Consider the following 18,614-nt stretch of genomic DNA (forward strand, 5'->3'; position numbering starts at 1 on the left):
ATGTGGGTGACAGCAGGGAAAGGGCTGGCTTGATTAGGGAAGTGGAAACCAGGGAAAACTTCTCTACCTTCAAACCCAGACCTGAAGCTGCTCCAAAGGGATCCATGCAGGTGTCGGAGGAGGATAGGAGGGGAGAGGAGAGGTCCCCAGGGCCGGCCACCTGGGTGGAAAGAGAACAGTAGGCCCGGGGTGCTGTCAGGAAACGAGGTTGAGGGTAGAAAGCAGAGTTCCCAAGTCTGTGCCAAAGTGTGGACGTTAAGCCAAGGGGAAAATTGGAACAACTTTACCACCACGAAATCTCCAGGTTGCCATGGACAGCGGCTTGGAAGGAAGCGACTCAGGCACAGCATGATGGCGCCATTATTATTTTGCCATTTACTTACAAGATTCCAGGGTCTGTCCCAAGCCCTTTCCACTCATTGACCCTTTTAATGTCAGGACAACAGCATAAGTGAGGGACAGTTGTTATCCTATTTTGCAGATGAGAACACCAAGGCACAGAGAAAGGTGAGTTTCTTGTTCAGAGTCACAATTCAAGGTGTGGCAGCCCTGAAAATCCAACTGAGCCATCTGACCCCAGGGTCTGCCGGTCTCCCTACTTGGCGTGCCCTGCTGTGGCTGCGATTCAGGTGTCAGACACACAGCAGGACTCCGTGAGAGGGCGGGAGAGCATGTGTTGCCCACTCCCGGCTGGGCTCCCAGGCCCCGGCAGGGAGTGGCGACATGTGAACACGTGAACGAAGGCCAGGCAAGCATGGAGCACATTGCCAGCTCCGCATTGCTGCACTCACTCCTCTCTTGCCCTGAAGCGAAGTGAACATTCTCTCTGGCTGGTCGTCTTCATGGCGGCACCCCACCCAGTGCCAGGGACACTGATTGAGAAATAAGGCGCCGAACCAGCCTGCAGACTGACAGGCGAGCCTCCTCAGAGACCCACGCAGACAGATGCAGGAGCGCCTTGTCCTGTCTGTCGCAGCGTCCAGGGTCCCCAACCAAGCCTGCTGCTCCATCACCCCCACCTCCGTTCGCTCCTGCACCCCACCGGGAGCTCTAAGGGAAGCACCTGCCTGAAGCCCGACTTAGCATTCAGAACAAGGTGCCCCTGCTGGAAAGCTGTTGGCAGCAGAGCAGGGGAAGCATGGCTTTGGAGCACACAGGATCTACAGGGAATTTCCGGAGGGACTGGTGCTGGGAGAAGTAAAACAGATGCTCAGTGGGGACAAGTTGCACTTCACAAGCAGTTAGCACAGTCCCGGTCCCAGAGATACAGATAGAGGTGCTTGTTGGCATCAGGAACTGGAGGAATCTGACTGTCATCTCATTAAATCCTCAGTCACTGTCCCACTTGTCATATGGCTCTCTCTGGCTCCCTGCTCAGAAGTACCAGCATTGCCCAATGCACCAGGGACCAGCCTCTTAATCATTCAATCTGTGCCCAGAGCTTTTATACACCACCTTGTCCTCCTTTTCCTTCTGGCATTTAGGCCTCCCAAAATGTAAGGTAAGAAAGACATATATAGCAGTCCCCTGTATTCAAACTTTTGCTTCCCATGGTTGCAATGAAACATTGTCTCAAAATATTAAATGGAACATTCCAGTTATAATTATAACTTACTTATTAATACTTATTAATAAATAATAAGTTATATATTGTGCACCTTTTAGAGTAATATAATGAAATCTGTCCCCCTCCATCTTGCTTGGAGCATGAATCATCCCTTTGTCCAGTGTATCCATGCTGTGTATGCTACCCGCCTGTTAGTCACTTAGTAGCCTTCTTGGTTATCAGATTGACTATCAAAATATCAGAGTGTCCATGTTCAAGTAATCCTTATTTTATTTACTTAATAATGGCCCCCAAAGCACAAAAGTAGTGATACTGAAAACTTGGATATGTGAAAGGGAAGCCATAAAGTACTTCTTTTTTTTTCTTTTCTTCTTCTTTTTTTTTAAGTAACAAGGATTGAACCCAGAGGTGCTTAACGACAGAGTCACATCCCCAGCCCTTTTTATTTTTATTTTATTTAGAGTCAGGATCTCTCTAAATTGTGTAGGGGCTCACTAAGTTGCGGAGGCTGGTCTCAAACTTGTAATCTTCCTGCCTCAGCCTCCCGACTTACTGGGATTACAGGTACATGCCCCCATGTCCAGCAAAGTGCTTCCTTGAAATGAAAAAGTGGAAGTTCTCAACTTAATGAGAAAAGAAAAATTTTTTGCTGAGGTGACTCTTGGTAAGAATGAGGAGAAAAAATATACATATTCCAAAATGTATTTGGTTTTGGTACAGTTTCAGGCATTCACTGGGGGTCTTGAAATGTATCACCCTTGGATAAGGGGAGACTGCTCTAATCAACCCCACACAACAGGCAATAGATGGGGAAAACCAGAAGGTGAGGTGACTTGGTTCAACAAATATTTGGCAGAATTAGGACTTTAAACCCAGATCTTGTGGCTCTATATCCAACATTCTTCCCCTTTGCCCCTTTTCCTGTCATGTCTTCATAGGTTTCTCTGTGGGACCTTCATGGATCACACTTTATGATCGACCACCAGAGAGACACCATACTGACTGAAGACTTCACTGAGGGCCAGACTCTGGGCAGGTGACAGTGAAAGAGACCCCCATTGCAGAGAAAGGCCCCAGTGTGGGCAAGACACAGAAGTAGGGCTTGGTGTTGGTGAACCAGAAACGCCAGAGCAGCTCAGAGCTTCCTGCCTGCAGGCAACAGGAAGGAGACAGGGTAAAGGAAGGTGGGGGCCATGTCTCCATCCTCAACTAACCACCTGGACCTGTGACCTTACTTGTGCTAAGTATGGCTGAACAGAGGGTCTAGTAAAAAGCCATTGGTTTATTCCTCCACTCTTGGGGGCCACTTAGATATTACTTCTTTGAAGCAAGTTCTGTATTTGCAAGAAAAGGAGATTCTGGGAGAGAAGATAGACACGGGTTTCATAGCTGAGCTCATGAAAACAGAGGATAAATATTCAGAATTTAAGAGATAAATGACAGAATTGTTCATAAAGATGCCTGTCACCAAATCAAACCCTACTCCTGAATAAAATGCCACCAAGCAGCCATTTGCCTGCCTCTCGCCTGTCCATTGCCTGCCTTACCCCTATCCATCACCCAACGCTCGAGGTTCACCTCCCGATCATCCGACAGCTGCCAGCAGATTGACCGCAGACCGCCAGTGGAGAACCAGCTGCCTGCTGCTGCCTGGAAGTTCACTGTTACAGTACCTGCAGGTTTGATTACACATGACTGCCGCCATTTTGAGACAACAGCCAGGCCCTGTAGGACCCCTGGCCGGACTGACTGAGTCCCGTCTCCAGGATCCCTCAGCCCAACCGATCACTCCCTGCCTCTGGGGCCCTCACATCAACTGACTGCTCCCTGCCGCCAGGACCCCCAGACCAAATGACTGTGCCCTATCACCGGGAACCCAGACCAACTGATTACACCTGGCCTCCAGGATCCCACAACTACACCAAACACACCCAACATCCAGGACCACTGCTGGACCAACTGCATCCTGTCTCCAGGACCTCCAGCTGACCACGTCCACCCCTGAGCTGCAGCTCCGATTTGCCAACACATTTGGAAGCCAGAGCGGCCATCTTGGATAATCCTGGAAGCTGTAGCTCCGATCTTCAGGTGGGGCAAATCCCATCCTGAGACGCCTGCTGGAGGCTTGAAGCTCATTGTCAGGTACCTCTCATGCATCAGGCTACTGAACACTGGGAGGTTTCATTAGTATATGACTATTATACAGTAGATTTTCTTTTTTCTCCTTTTTTAAAAAAAATATTTAAGTTTTTATTTCTTTATGTTTCTTGCTTTCTTTTCCTTCTGTTTACCTGTTCCCTCAGAGTCGCTTTCTCCCTTATTTACATGATGTTATTGTCCCCATAGGGGTTATTTGGTCTAGGATTGCATAGTGTCAGATCTGGGCACTGCTAATATTGATCTCCCTTAAAGAAAGGATTTTGGAAACCTATAGGGCCATTATAAGCCTACAGGGAGAAATCTGCAATACCCCAGATCTGCACTGCTAGAGGGGAAGATACATGAACAACATGAAAAAACAAGGGAAGAAAATGATCCAAACAAATCTAGATTCTATAGTAATAGAATCCAATGACAGTATGTTAGAAGAAATATCAGAAAAGGACTTCAGATTATACATGATTAAGATGATTCCCGAAGCAAAGGATGAGATAAGAAAGCAAATGCAGGCAATGAATGATAATACCAATAAGCTGAAAGAGCACCTGCAGGAAGCAAAAGATCATTTCAACAAAGAGATAGAGATTCTCAAAAAAAACCAAACAGAAATCCTTGAAATGAAGGAGACAAGAAACCAAATAAAAAACTCAATGGAAAGCATCACCAACAGACTAGACCACTTGGAAGACAGAACCTCAGACAATGAAGACAAAATATTTAATCTTGAAAATAAAGTTACCCAAACAGAGAAGATGGTAAGAAATCATGAACAGAATCTCCAAGAACTATGGGACATCATGAAAAGACCAAATTTAAGAATTATTGGGATTGAGGAAGGCACAGAGATACAAACCAAAGGAATGAACAACCTATTCAATGAAATAATATCAGAAAATTTCCCAAACCTGAAGAATGAAATGGAAAATCAAATACAAGAGGCATACAGAACACCAAATGCACCGAATCACAACAGAGCCACACCAAGGCACATTATAATGAAAATGCCTAACATTCAAAATAAAGATAGGATTTTGAAGGCCGCGAGAGAAAAGCATCAGATTACATATAGGGGGAGACCAATACGGATAGCAGCAGACTTCTCAACCCAGACCCTAAAAGCTAGAAGGGCCTGGACCAACATATTTCAAGCTCTGAAAGAACATGGTTGCCAACCAAGAATCCTATACCCACCAAAACTAACCTTCAGATTGGAAGATGAAATAAAATCCTTCCATGATAAACAAAAGTTAAAAGAATTTACAAATAGAAAGCCTCCACTACAGAATGTTCTCAACAAAATATTCCATGAGGAGGAAATGAAAAACAACAATGTAGGTCAGCAAAGGGAGGAACTACCTTAGAGAAAAACCACTCAAAGGAGAAACCAAGCCAACTTAAAAACCAAAAATAAGCCAAATGACTGGGAATACAAATCATTTCTCAATAATAACTCTGAAAGTTAATGGCCTAAACTCATCAATCAAAAGTCATAGACTGGCAGAATGGATTAAAAAGAGAGACCCAACAATATGCTGCATGCAAGAGACTCATCTCATAGAAAAAGACATCCACAGACTAAAGGTGAGAGGATGGGAAAAAACCTACCACGCACATGGACCCAGTAAAAAAGCGGGGGTTTCCATCCTTATATCAGATAAAGTGGACTTTAAGCTGAAGTTAGTCAGAAGGGATAAAGAAGGACATTTCATACTGCTTAAGGGAACCATAAATCAGGAAGACATAATGATAGTAAATATTTATGCCCCAAACAATGGTGCATCCCTGTACATCAAACAAATTCTTCTCAATTTCAAGAATCACATAGACCACAACACAATAATTCTGGGCGACTTTAACGCACTGCTGTCACCACTAGATACATCTTCCAAACAAAATCCAACCAAAGAAACCATAGAACTCAATAACACAATCAATAACCTAAACTTAATAGACATATATAGAATATTCCATCCATCAACGAGCAGATACACTTTCTTCTCAGCAGCACATGGAACCTTCTCGAAAATAGACCATATGTTATGCCACAAAGCAACCCTTAGGAAATGCAAAAAAATAGAGATACTGCCTTGTGTTCTATCAGATCATAATGGACTGAGAGTAAAAATCAATGACAAAGTAAAAAAAGGAAATTACTCCAACACTTGGAGACTAAATAATATGCTATTGAATGAAACATGGACAACAAAAAACATCAGGGAGGAGATTAAAAAATTCTTAGAGGTCAATGAGAATGATGATACCACATATCAAAATCTCTGGGACACTATGAAAGCGGTACTAAGAGGAAAATTCATTGCATGGAGCGCATTCCAGAAAAGAATGAAAAGTCAACAATTAAATGACCTAACATTACAGCTCAAAGCCCTAGAAAAAGAAGAACAGAATAACAGCAAAAGTAGTAGAAGACAGGAAATAATTAAAATCAGAGCTGAAATCAATGAAATTGAAACAAAAGAAACTATTCAAAAATGTGACATAACAAAAAGTTGGTTCTTTGAGAAAGTAAACAAAATATATAAACCCTTAGCCACACTAAAAAAGAGAAGGAGCGAGAAGACTCAAATTACTAAAATACATGATGCAAAAGGAAATATCACAACAGACACCACTGAGATCCATAACATAATGAGAAGCTACTTTGAAAATCTGTATTCCAACAAAATAGAAAGTACCGAAGACATTGACAAATTTCTAGAGACATATGCTCCTCCCAAACTGAACCAGGAGGACATACACGATTTAAACAGATCAATATCAAGCAATGAAATAGAAGAAGCCATTAAAAATCTACCATCCAAGAAAAGCCCAGGATCAGATGGATTCTCAGCCAAGTTCTATAAGACCTTCAAAGAAGAACTCATTCCAATACTTCTCAAAGTATTCCAGGAAATAGAAAAGGAGGGTACCCTACCGAACTCATTCTATGAAGCTAATATCACCCTCATACCCAAACCAGGAAAAGACACATCAAGGAAAGAAAATTTTAGACCAATATCCTTGATGAATATAGATGCTAAGATCCTTAACAAAATATTGGCAAACTGTATCCAAAAACATATTAAGAAAATTGTGCACCACGATCAAGTGGGGTTCATTCCTGGAATGCAAGGATGGTTTAACATCCATAAATCAATAAACGTAATCCATCATGTCAATAGACTTAAGGATAAGAATCATATGGTTATTTCAATTGACGCAGAAAAAGCATTTGACAATATACAACACCCCTTCATGCTGAAAACACTAGAAAAAAATAGGGATAGTAGGAACATACCTCAACATTGTAAAGGCTATTTATGCTAAGCCCATGACCAACACCATTCTTAATGGAGAAAAACTGAAACCATTCCCTTTAAAAACGGGAACAAGACAGGGATGTCCTCTTTCACCACTTCTATTCAACATTGTCCTCGAAACTCTAGCCAGAGCAATTAGGCAGACTAAAGAAATTAAAGGGATACGAATAGGAAAAGAGGAACTTAAGCTGTCACTATTTGCGGATGACATGATTCTATATTTAGAGGATCCAAAAACCTCCTCCAGAAAACTTCTAGCCCTCATCAATGAATTCAGCAAAATAGCAGGCTATAAAATCAACACGCATAAACCTACAGCATTTTTATACGCAAGCGATGAAACAGCTGAAAGGGAAATGAGGAAAACAACTCCATTTGCAATAGCCTCAAAAAAAAATAAAATAAAATATTTGGGTATCAATCTAACCAAAGAGGTAAAAGATCTCTACAATGAAAACTACAAAACACTGAAGAAAGAAATTAAGGAAGACCTTAGAAGATGGAAAGATCTCCCATGTTCTTGGATAGGCAGAATTAATATTGTCAAAATGGCCATACTACCAAAAGTGCTATACAGATTCAATGCAATTCCAATTAAAATCCCAATAACGTACCTCACAGAAATAGAGCAAGCAATCATGAAATTCATCTGGAAGAATAAGAAACCCAGAATAGCTAATACAATCCTTAGCAGGAAGAATGAAACAGGGGGTATCGCAATACTAGAACTTCAACTATACTACAAAGCAATAGTAACAAAAACAGCATGGTATTGGCTCCAAAATAGACAGGTAGATCAATGGTACAGAATAGAGGACACAGACACAAACCCAAATAAATACAATTTTCTAATACTAGACAAAGGTGCCAAAAATATGCAATGGAGAAAAGATAGCCTCTTCAACAAATGGTGCTGGGAAAACTGGAAATCCATATGCAACAGAATGAAACTAAACCCCTATCTCTCACCCTGCACAAAACTCAGCTCACAATGGTCAAGGACCTTGAAATCAGACCAGAGACCCTGCATCTTATAGAAGAAAAAGTAGGTCCAAATCTTCACCTTGTTGGCTTAGGATCAGACTTCCTTAACAGGACTCCCATAGCACAAGAAATAAAAGCAAGAATCAACCCCTGGGATAGATTCAAACTAAATAGCTTTCTCTCAGCAAAGGAAACTATCAGCAATGTGAAGAGAGAGCCTACAGAGTGGGAGAAAATCTTTGCCTCTCATACTTCAGATAGAGCACTAATTTCCAGAATATATAAAGAACTCAAAAAACTCCACACCAAGAATACAAATAACCCAATCAACAAATGGGCTAAGGAAATGAACAGACATTCACAGAAGAAGATGTACAAGCAATCAACAGATATATGAAAAAATGTTCAACATCTTTAGTAATAAGAGAAATGCAGATCAAAACTACACTAAGATTTCATCTCACCCCAATTAGAATGGCGATTATCAAGAACACAAGCAACAAAAGGTGTTGGAGAGGATGTGGGGAAAAAGGTACACTCATACATTGCTGGTGGGACTGCAAATTAGTGCAGCCACTCTGGAAAGCAGTGTGGAGATTCCTTAGAAAACTTGGAATGGACCTACCATTTGACCCAGCTATCCCACTCCTCGGCCTATACCTAAACGACTTAAAATCAGCACACTACAGAGATACAGCCACATCAATGTTTATAGCGGCTCAATTCACAATAGCCAGACTATGGAACCAACCTAGATGCCCTTCAATTGATGAATGGATAAAGAAACTATGGTATATATATAGAGAATGGAATATTACTCAGCTATAAAGAATAATAAAATTATGGCATTTGCAGGCAAATGGATGAAATTGGAGAATATCATGTTAAGTGAGATAAGCCAATCTCAAAAATCCAAAAGAGGAATGATCTCACTGATAAGCGGATGATGACACTTAATGGGGGGTGGGAGTGGGACAAGAATGGAGGAAGGAGGGACTGTATAGAGGGAAAAGAGAGGTGGGAGGGGTGGGGGGAAGGAAAAAAATAATGGAATGAATCAAACATCATTACTCTATGTAAATTTATGAATATGCAAATGGTATGCTGTTACTCCATGTACAAACAGAAACAACATGTATCCCATTTGTTTACAATAAAAAAAAAAAAAAATGCCACCAAGCACCTTCTACCAGACCTCTACAGCCCTCCACCCTCGTCCTGTCAGTATGAGCCTGGGACACCATTTAGCTCATGGGACCCTGTCTGTTGACCCCTGACTGACTGGAACTAGGAACAACTTCAAGTTGGATTCTCACAACCAATGAAAAGGCTAAGCAAAAACGAGCATCCCTACAGATTATTCGAGCTCCTTCAGCTACTGCAGAAGCTCAAGTGAACCAGCGTTCTCACAAGGACAGATCCAGCCCCAGGAACAGCGGCATCCAGGTACTCAAATGCCCTGAAATTCTCTCCATCCTCTATCTGCTTTACTTGGACAGTTGACTTTATTCTTCCAGTTTTAGGTTCTCAAGAAGATGAAATACTGATCCCAGGCATCTCTGGCTCAGATCTAAACCAATTGATGCAAAACTGGGTGAAAAGCTCTTCTAGACCAGTTCAAATGGCAAAAATGCTGGAGAAGAGCCCTGACCACCATGGCAGTCACCCAGGTCAGAACCCGAGAAGGTGAGGTCAGCAGTAAGGGAAAGAATACTGCCACCACACCGCAGTTAGTGAAGGAGGGTTGGGAATGAGGGAAGACCCTGAAGTGGAAAAGGCTGCTTGGGGGCTAGCAGGCTCAACAGCGGGCACTCACTTGACAAAGAGGAAGCTACTACTTTCTCCCAAGTGCTGGACAGTCTGTAGGAAGCATACAACTCCCCTCCTCTCCTAAGTGCCCCCAATTCTTTCTCTTTATCCTCAGACCAGCAGATTGGGTTCCAAATCACTAAAGGCAGTGGACTGCCATGGAAAGACAGACAGGTCTAGAAGCCCAGAGGCATGTTTCTATTCTGCCTCCAACAGGCTGTGTGACCCAAGGTAGAAAAAATACCTTCTCTGAACCCTACTCACTTCCTTGAAAACCAATGGACACTAGTGAGTGTCTAAGACCGGCTGGTTCCTTCTGGAAGGACACAGTGTAGTAGTGGACCTTCATGGCATGGCCACATTTAACTTCTCCACATCAGTTCACCCTGCTTAGTCACACCTCCCAACCATTAGTCCTTACAAGGTCAGCCACCTACAAACCAGCCACAGGCAATGCCACCAGCTTAGCAATGGTGAAAGGGAGAGGAATATCCTAGCAACACTCTACCCTGGCCCCTGCCAGCCTCTGGATAGGAAGCCTTGGAGCTCAGGGTAGCCACAAGCTTCTCTCCCATCAAGGGTCCCCCGCCAGGGTTTGGTTTCTTAAGGCATACATCGCAGGGTGACATTTTTGCTCCAAAGCATCACTGTACAGATAAGAGCATCAAGCCCCAAGGGAGATGACTTGCCTAAGATCATGCATGAGTCAATGTCTAGGGTCCCCAAGCCTTGATTTCCACTGTGGCCTACAACCAGCGCTACCTTCCACAGAGACCATGATACAACTGGGAGCAGACCAGCCCTCCCTGGTACGTGGCTCCCTCCTCGCTCTGTCTTGCTCTCCCAAACACCCCATTTGCCTCAGTCCAGATGAGCTCGCTGCCCACACCTCTGATCCTGCTGTCGCTCCTGTCTTGCCTGCCTTGCCTGCCTTCCCCCGGAGCCTGTGCGCACACAGGCTCACCCTACTCACACAGCATTCCTTGACCTTCAAGCCACCTTCCCTAGTGGCTCTTGCTCCTGCTAATCATTAATTCAATCTCTCGAAGTTCTCTTATGACATGCAACACGCTCAGAATAAAAGCCAGGGTGCTTCTAGTGGCCGGCCTGACCACACAGCCCAACCCCCGCCTAACCCTTCAGCTTCTCTCCCCCACCAGGGTCCCTGCCTCTGCTTGGTCACACTGGCCTCCTGTAGTCCCCAAACCCTTGCAGTCCTCCCTGTTGTCCTCCTCCTCTGGCTCTCCACTCTGCTCATCCTGCCCTTTGTTCTATCCCCAAGTCACCTCCTTAGAGAGTCCTTCCCCACCACCCCATTAAATTCCTCCCACCCCATTAAATCTGATCAGTGCCCTTGAACTCTCTACCCTCAGGCCAATTTCTTCTCTGCCACCGCACTTGTGATTGCTTGAAATCCATTAAGTGTTTAGTTAGCTGCTTAGTTGATCGTCTTCTCCATGAGAATGCAAGTTCTAGAAGGGCAAAAACTGGGCTGTGTCCACTGCCGTTCCCCTCAGGCCTAAAACAGAGTCTGACCCACAGGGGGCTCTGTACAAATAAATCAGTAAGTGAACAGTTGGAATAAGACAGTATCTCAGAATTAGAAGGAGCTAGGATGCCCCTAGTGTAAGGCAGATCTTTGTGGAGTCCGTGTCTGTGTAAACAACCTGAGTCAATCAAAACCAGGCTGTCAGCACCGTCCCATGATGTAATCACATGCCAACCTACAGAAAAAATACCTAATAATGAACAAACTGAAATGAAATGAAGAAAACAATTCTGCTGACAATAGTGTCAAAGAGAACACTTAGGAATACATTTAGCAAAAGACGTGCAAGACTTATGCTCTGACAACTACAAAACAGCTGAAGAAAATCAAACACCTCAAAGAAATGATTTGGGAAGACGTGGTATGCTCATGGATTGGAAGACCTAATATTGTTAAGGTGGAAACATTCCCAAATTGATCTACAGATTCAATGCAAATGCTATCAGAATCTCAGCTGGCTCTTTTGTAGAAATGGACAAGCTGGTACTAAAATTCTAAATGAATTTCTAAATGAATTCAAGGGACCTAGAATAACCAAAGTTGGAGGACTTGTACTTCCTGATTTCAAAACTTACTTCCAAGTTACAGTAATCAAGACAGTGTGGTACTGGCATAAGAACAAACATGTAGATTAATTGAATCAAATTAAGAATCCAGAAATAAATCTTCACATTTACAGTCAATTCATCTTTGGCAATGGTGCCAAAGCAAGTCAATGGGGAAATAATAGTCTCTGCAACAAGATGGTGCTGGGACAACATAGAAAGGAGTGAAGTTGGATCCCTACATCACACCATATGCAAACATCACCTAAAAGTGGATCCAAACTCAAATGGAAAAGCTAAAACTATAAAACTCTTAGAAGAAAATACGGGGTAAATTTTTGTGATCCTGGATTGAACAATGGTTTCTTAAATGTCACCCAAGTGTACAAGCAACAAAATTAAAAGTAAAAACCTGGACTTCATGAAAATGCAAAACCTTCGTGCCTCAGAGAATATCATCAACAAAGTAAAAATACAACCCACTAAATAGGTGGAAATATGTGCAAATCATACATTAGATAAGGGACTTGTATATAGCATATATAAAGAACTCTTACAACTCAATAATAAAATGACAAGTATCCAGCTTAAGATGGTCAAAGAATCTGAATAGACATATTACCAAGAAAGACATACAAATGGTCAACAAGTGCTTTAAAAGATGTTTACCATTATTACAGGAAAATATAAATCAAAACCATGAGGCACCACTTTACACTCACTAGGGTAGCTAGAATCAAACAGTCAAATAACAATAGGTGACAAGGATGCAGAAAAAATAGAACCCTGATATACTCATGACAGAAGTAGAAAATGGTACTGCCACTTTGGAAAAGAGTCTGACAGTTCCTCAAATGATTTGCATAGAGTTAAAATCTGACCCAGCAATTCCGCTTCCAGGTATATACTTAAGCGAAATGAAAACGAGTCTCCATAAAAACTTGTACATGAATGTTCAGAGCAATATTATTCAATATAGCCAAAAGGTGGAAATAACCCAACGTCCATCAACAGACAGATGAATAAACAGAATGTGATATACTCCTGCAGTTGAATGCTATCCACGGTAGAAAGAAATGGAGCACCAATTCATGCTACCACATGGGTGAACCATGAAAACATGTTAAGTGAAAGAAATCGGTCAAAAAGATCAATATTGTATGATTCCACTCATAAAATGGCCACAACATGGAATCCAAGACTAAGATGATAAGGAGTGTAGATTCATGTTTGCTTGGCCAGAGACACAGGACAGATAGCAAGGTGGGGCCTAAAGGGCACAAGATTTCTTTTTGGGTATGAAAGTGTCCTAAAATTGATTGAGGTACTGGTCAGATGACTCTGAATATGCTTAAAATCAGTAAATTGTGCCCTTTTTATGGATGAATTATATGTTACATAATCTACATCTTAATCATATTGTTATTAGCAACAACAAAAAAGGTATAGGGGAAATAACTATGCTAGCCACATAGGAAACGCATGCAACAGCTCACCCTTCTAGAATTGAGCCAGGACAGCCCCACAGGCAAGTCCTGCAGCCTTCCTGATGTGTGGGGGAGGGCACCCCCACCAACTGAAGGAATGGGAACCAGGCCCAGCTAGACATTTTCTAAAAACTTGGAAGAAGTCACTGCAAAGCACAGAGTCTGGGCACAAACCAGGCTTGTCAAGGAGCATCCAGAGAGTCCTAGAAGTCCATGATGGCAAATCTCTTGTGGTCAGTGTAATCAGTTGCAGAGTCCATCTGGAGCCCATGTCAAGAAGCACCGCAAAGGAGTGTCCACACTCTAGCAGAAAGGGTGCCAGACCCTCCAGTAATATCTGCTAGGGCAGGAAGGGCTGATACACAAGCCAAGCATTTGCCAACTATGATTCAGTTCACCCCTTCCCTGCAGGAGACGTCAGTCCCTCAGGGGAAGAGCCCGGCCAGTGGCTTCACCCCATGGGAATGGAGTGAAGTCTTGGCCTGACACCTGCAGCTCTCCACAGTCTGACCATGGTTACCTCCCCAGCCTTGCATCTCATCATGTCCTGTCCTTGCTGGTGCTGTAGCCAGTTTTCCTGGGAGTAACTGGACCACACAGAGCAGAGTCCAGTCCAGGCTGTGTGGCCCAAGAACCTGTGGTTGGCAGTGCTGAGGCTCTGACCCCCTCATGTGTTTCCCACCTTCCACAAACCTTTTCTCACCAAAGCCCACAACCGCCTCAGGAGAGAAGTGTTACCCCACTGGAGGGATGACAGCACCCAGGCACTCAGAGGTGCCTGGCCCAGATCCACACAGCAGAGCCCAGATTCTATACCAGGTGAGGCTGCCTCCGTAGCTATGTTCAACCCACAGACCCAAGAGGACTCCAAGAAAGGAACAGCTTCCCCTGCCCTCTCCTCAGTCCCAGCATGCACGAGCAAAACTGATGCAGGAAAGAACACTTTGAGCAAAACCTCTGAAGCTCCTCAAGGTCCCCATCACCGTTGATCCATGGGCTTCTGCATTTCACTCCGTGACTTCAGGGGGTCACTGTTCTGCAGCCACCTCCAGCAATTGTCCAGTCCTTTTCCTTTCTTGCATAGCTAATGATCTAGGGAGAATCCACTGATGTCATCATCTCTGCTTCTTCACCGTCCTCCCATTCTCTCTCTCCAACTCCAACATCACTAGTGGTCCTCATGCAAACCCAGTGGATGCTATTTGAAACAACCATCCAGCACTTCTCTGTGGCAAGGCACCCAGTCCCTCCTATACCTCAGAACTCACTCTCCTTTTGAGTCCTTAGCAAATGCTGCCTGTGGTTCAGTTTCCTCACCTGGTCCTTCCAGGTTCAGCACAGCCAATGCGCTGGAGGGAATCCCCTTCTCTGCCTCGGGGTCCTTTAAGCCAGAACCCTAGAATTGCACACAGGCAAGGCCAAAACATGGAAGGTTGATGCTCCCAGGGGCAACTGGCAACCATGTGAGACTGGAGCTGGTGGGTGAATGACCATCTTTGGGAGGAAAACTTCTGTGGAATGTTCTCCACAGTTCCCCCAAAGAGTCCCAGTGGACTTAAGCCCCAGGTGTGCACCCTTTATTGACCTGCCCTTCCTACCCGCTGCAGTTTGGGGGATCAACTTGCAAGGACACTGCCTGCACCTCAGTCCTTTGTGGACTCTGCTCTGGGGTGCCCATCATCATCTCATCTCCCTTCCCCTCTGACACATTCATTTCCTGTCTCTTCGTAGACTGCTCTGGTAAAGGGGAGCCACTCACCCCACTGGCTGCAGCTCCTCTACCCAGTCCTGCCTATGCCCTCCCACCAACCTGCCTGTGTCACACTGGTCACTTCTTGTGTCCTTGCAGCACTTCCTGCCCGCAGCACTGTCCCCTCTGTTCCTTGACCACCCCTCCCATGAGCCCTTCCCAATAGCTCCCCACAACTGACAACTGCCACCTACTCCAGCAGGATTAGGAGCAGAATTTAGGTCCTAAAGGCCCCGACTCTCCATGCATGCAGCTGGGGATCCACTGGGCTCAGCAGAGAGATGGGAACTGAGCTACTTTCTGCACCCACTTCAATCCCAGCATGGCTCAGCTCTAGTTGAACCTGTAAACATCTGGACCTCTTTAAGAGGTGGGAAGCAGGCAGGGAGCCGAGGAGAACATCTGCCTTCTGTTCTAGGCCAGCACCTGAGAAGTGCAATTCCTTCCACCCCACACACACCTTCGTGTGAGATTTTCCAGACAATCGTACAGAAGCCAATGGGTCAGCCAGACCACATCTGTGAGTTTCAAGATGATCCAGGGACCCGTGGCTACAGGTCCAACACAGTGAAATGACCTCCATTTAAGGTGAGGAGGAAAAAGTCCAACTCAGAAAACATTTGCCCAACGGCTTCACGCCAAGCCCTGTGCTGGTTCCCAAGAGGAAAGGAACTGTTCCCAAGTAGGTCCCTGTCCTCAGGTGGAACTCAATCTAGAGGGAATGTATACTTAATTCCAGTCCCTGACTTCCGGAGCCCAAGTTCTAATCATAAAAAAGCATAGTTAATAAGAAGATTAGCTAACATTTATTGAGGGCTTACTCAGTATGCCAGGGTTTCCTGAGCATTTTGAAAGCATTACATTATTTACTTACCACAGTAACCCTGGGTGGCATGCTGGGGCCAGCTCCTACCAGCTCACGAGAGCCAGTTGTTAAATTTTCAGGAATTTTACAAGCAGTGTGTTAAATAGAGCTATTATTAAAAAATTAAATTACATAAAGTCACAATTAAATAAATTATAGTAAAAACAAAAGTAATAAATTCTCAGAGCTCATCGCTTCCCAATTATCTCACTGCTTGCTATTGTTCTCTGTGCTCCTGAGGCTGTCTCCCTCAACCATGTCTGCCTGGTAGAAATACTGCACAATGGTGGCCACCGAGTGTCTCGTCCAGGATCTGTGTCTGGTAACGTCACTGTGGAAATGGACAAAGGCGACAACCGGGGCTTGGTTTCTGTGTTGTGGTTGCTTTTCCTAGACTCAAGAACATAATGGAGAAAATATTTGTCATCCAATTCAACCAAGTCAATTCATGCCTTTGACAAACAAGTGATGTTTGTTCCTAAGCCTCTGCCTCTTCACTTTAAAGTTACTCGAGGTAAACAAAAGTACTAACCAACTTCCAGGCAGGAACTGCACCCAGAGAGCCTGCTGTTAAACATTTACAATGGGCATGCATTGCCTCTCAGGTGGGTGCTCCCAGGTACCCATTTTCCAGAGCAGGAAGGGTCAGTTGGAAAAAGCCACAGCAGGATCCATGGGGCGCCTGGCCTCTGAGATCAAGCTCTCCACGCCCAGGGCATCTCAATTGCCCCGTTTCTCCTAGGTAGTCCTCAAGGGGAGCCAGTTTCTGGCCTTTCGATCTGCTCCCCACCCCAGACAAGAGGGGGTCAGGCCTATCCCTGTAGACAGAGCACGGGAGACAGATGGGATAGCCAGAGAGCCCAGACCAGCAAGAATGTACTGGGAGGCCAACAGGAAAATGAAGCCAAGTGGGGCAACACCAGGCCCGGGCTGAGGTGGCACTTTCTGGAAGGCAGATTAAGTTAGGTAGAGAAAGACGCAAAGCAGACAGTGCGGGTAGGGCGGCCCGAGACTCCCACAGCAGAAGCCAAGACCCTCGGTCACTCTTCAGGGCTGTGGACTAAGATGCCACCCTGGCTTGGAAATTCTCCATCCACTCTAAGACAGGCCACTGCAACCTCCCAGGATGTGGCCTCGCCAAGGGGCACTTTGCAGCAAGCCCAATGGTGGCCAAAGACAAGGAAGCAGATGCAGGGACACCTCAGAGGGAAGAAAAGATGGTGCTGGGGACTCATTTACATGGCGACAATCGAGTCAAACTCCCCAGGGTCTCTGAGGTCCTTCCCTCAGTGCTCAAGGCCCTTCCCAACCTCTCTGCACAAGTACCTCTGACAGTCCAGCCATGAGAAACTCCCCACTGTCCCCAGACAAACAGGGCCCATTTCTCCCTCTGAGACCTTGCCCAAGTTGGTTCTTCTGGCTGGAGAAGTCAGGGAGGGCTGTCTGGAGGAGGTGATATCTATGCCGGGTGCTGGAGAAGTGAGCAAAGGTGCAGGAGAAAGGCGTCTAACAGCCCAGATCCCCGTCTTCCACATGCACAGGGCGGGCGTTGCATCGACATCTCGGCTGTGCTATCACAAGCGCCCATAAAGGCAGAGGCACGGCCTCTCCAGCGCCCAGTAGGAGCTCCAGCCAATGTGCAGGCTGCATCGCTTGGGCAGGTTGCCCAGCCCAAGAGAAGTGCAGTCGTGCTAGCTGTGAGCCGCATGCAATTGCTGATCCAGAACTACTTTTGACCTACAAAACTAGCAATTTCATATGTTCCAACCTAATAGCCTCTCTGTGACTCTGTAAATGGGGTTAATAGCAGTACCACTCTCCCTGGATTGTTGGGGAGATTAAATGAATTAACACCTGTGTGAACACCTGGGCTGCTGCCTGGCACACAGCAAGCAGGTGATAACAATAGCCAACACTTGGGCAGCACCTACTATGTTCTGACACTGTCAAAACGCATCGCCTGGTGAACCACTGGCTCTTCCTGCCATTGGCAATAAGTCCTACTCTTAACCCTTCTTCACAAAGGAGGGAGGGGAGCCACAGAGAGGCAGAAAACTCATCTGAATTTGCACCAAAGGGAGGCAGGGAAACTGGATTTAAACTCAGCAGTCTGTGTTGTCAAAAAACGCTACACTAAGCTGGGCATGGTGGGGCATGGCTTTAATCTTAGTGGCTCAGGAGGTTGAGACAGGAGGATTGTGAGTTCAAAGCCAGCCTCAGCAAATTAGTGAGGCCCTCAGCAACTCAGTGAGACCCTGTCTCTAAATAAAACACAAAAAAGAACTGGGTATGTGGCTCAGTGTTTAATCCCCGAGTTCAATTCCCAGTACCAAAAAGAAAAAACTGCTACACTGCACAGGTTCTCTGACAGAATGGAAGTGCTCTATTACTGCTCACCACCACAGATGGTTCCACTGGATGGGCAGGTGTTAAGGGAACCAGGGATTCCCTCTAGGATTTGGGTTTGGGGAACTTATGCAAATGTAAGTGAAACTGGGCAGGTGGAGGTCTGGAGAGGACCAAAGAAGTCACCCCCAGCCTGGAGCACTGGCTCACGAGGGGAGGTGGATGTGCGGGGGGG

The sequence above is a fragment of the Sciurus vulgaris genome, assembly GCF_902686455.1.
Source record: "Sciurus vulgaris genome assembly, chromosome: 4".
NCBI classification, from domain to species: Eukaryota; Metazoa; Chordata; class Mammalia; order Rodentia; family Sciuridae; genus Sciurus; species Sciurus vulgaris.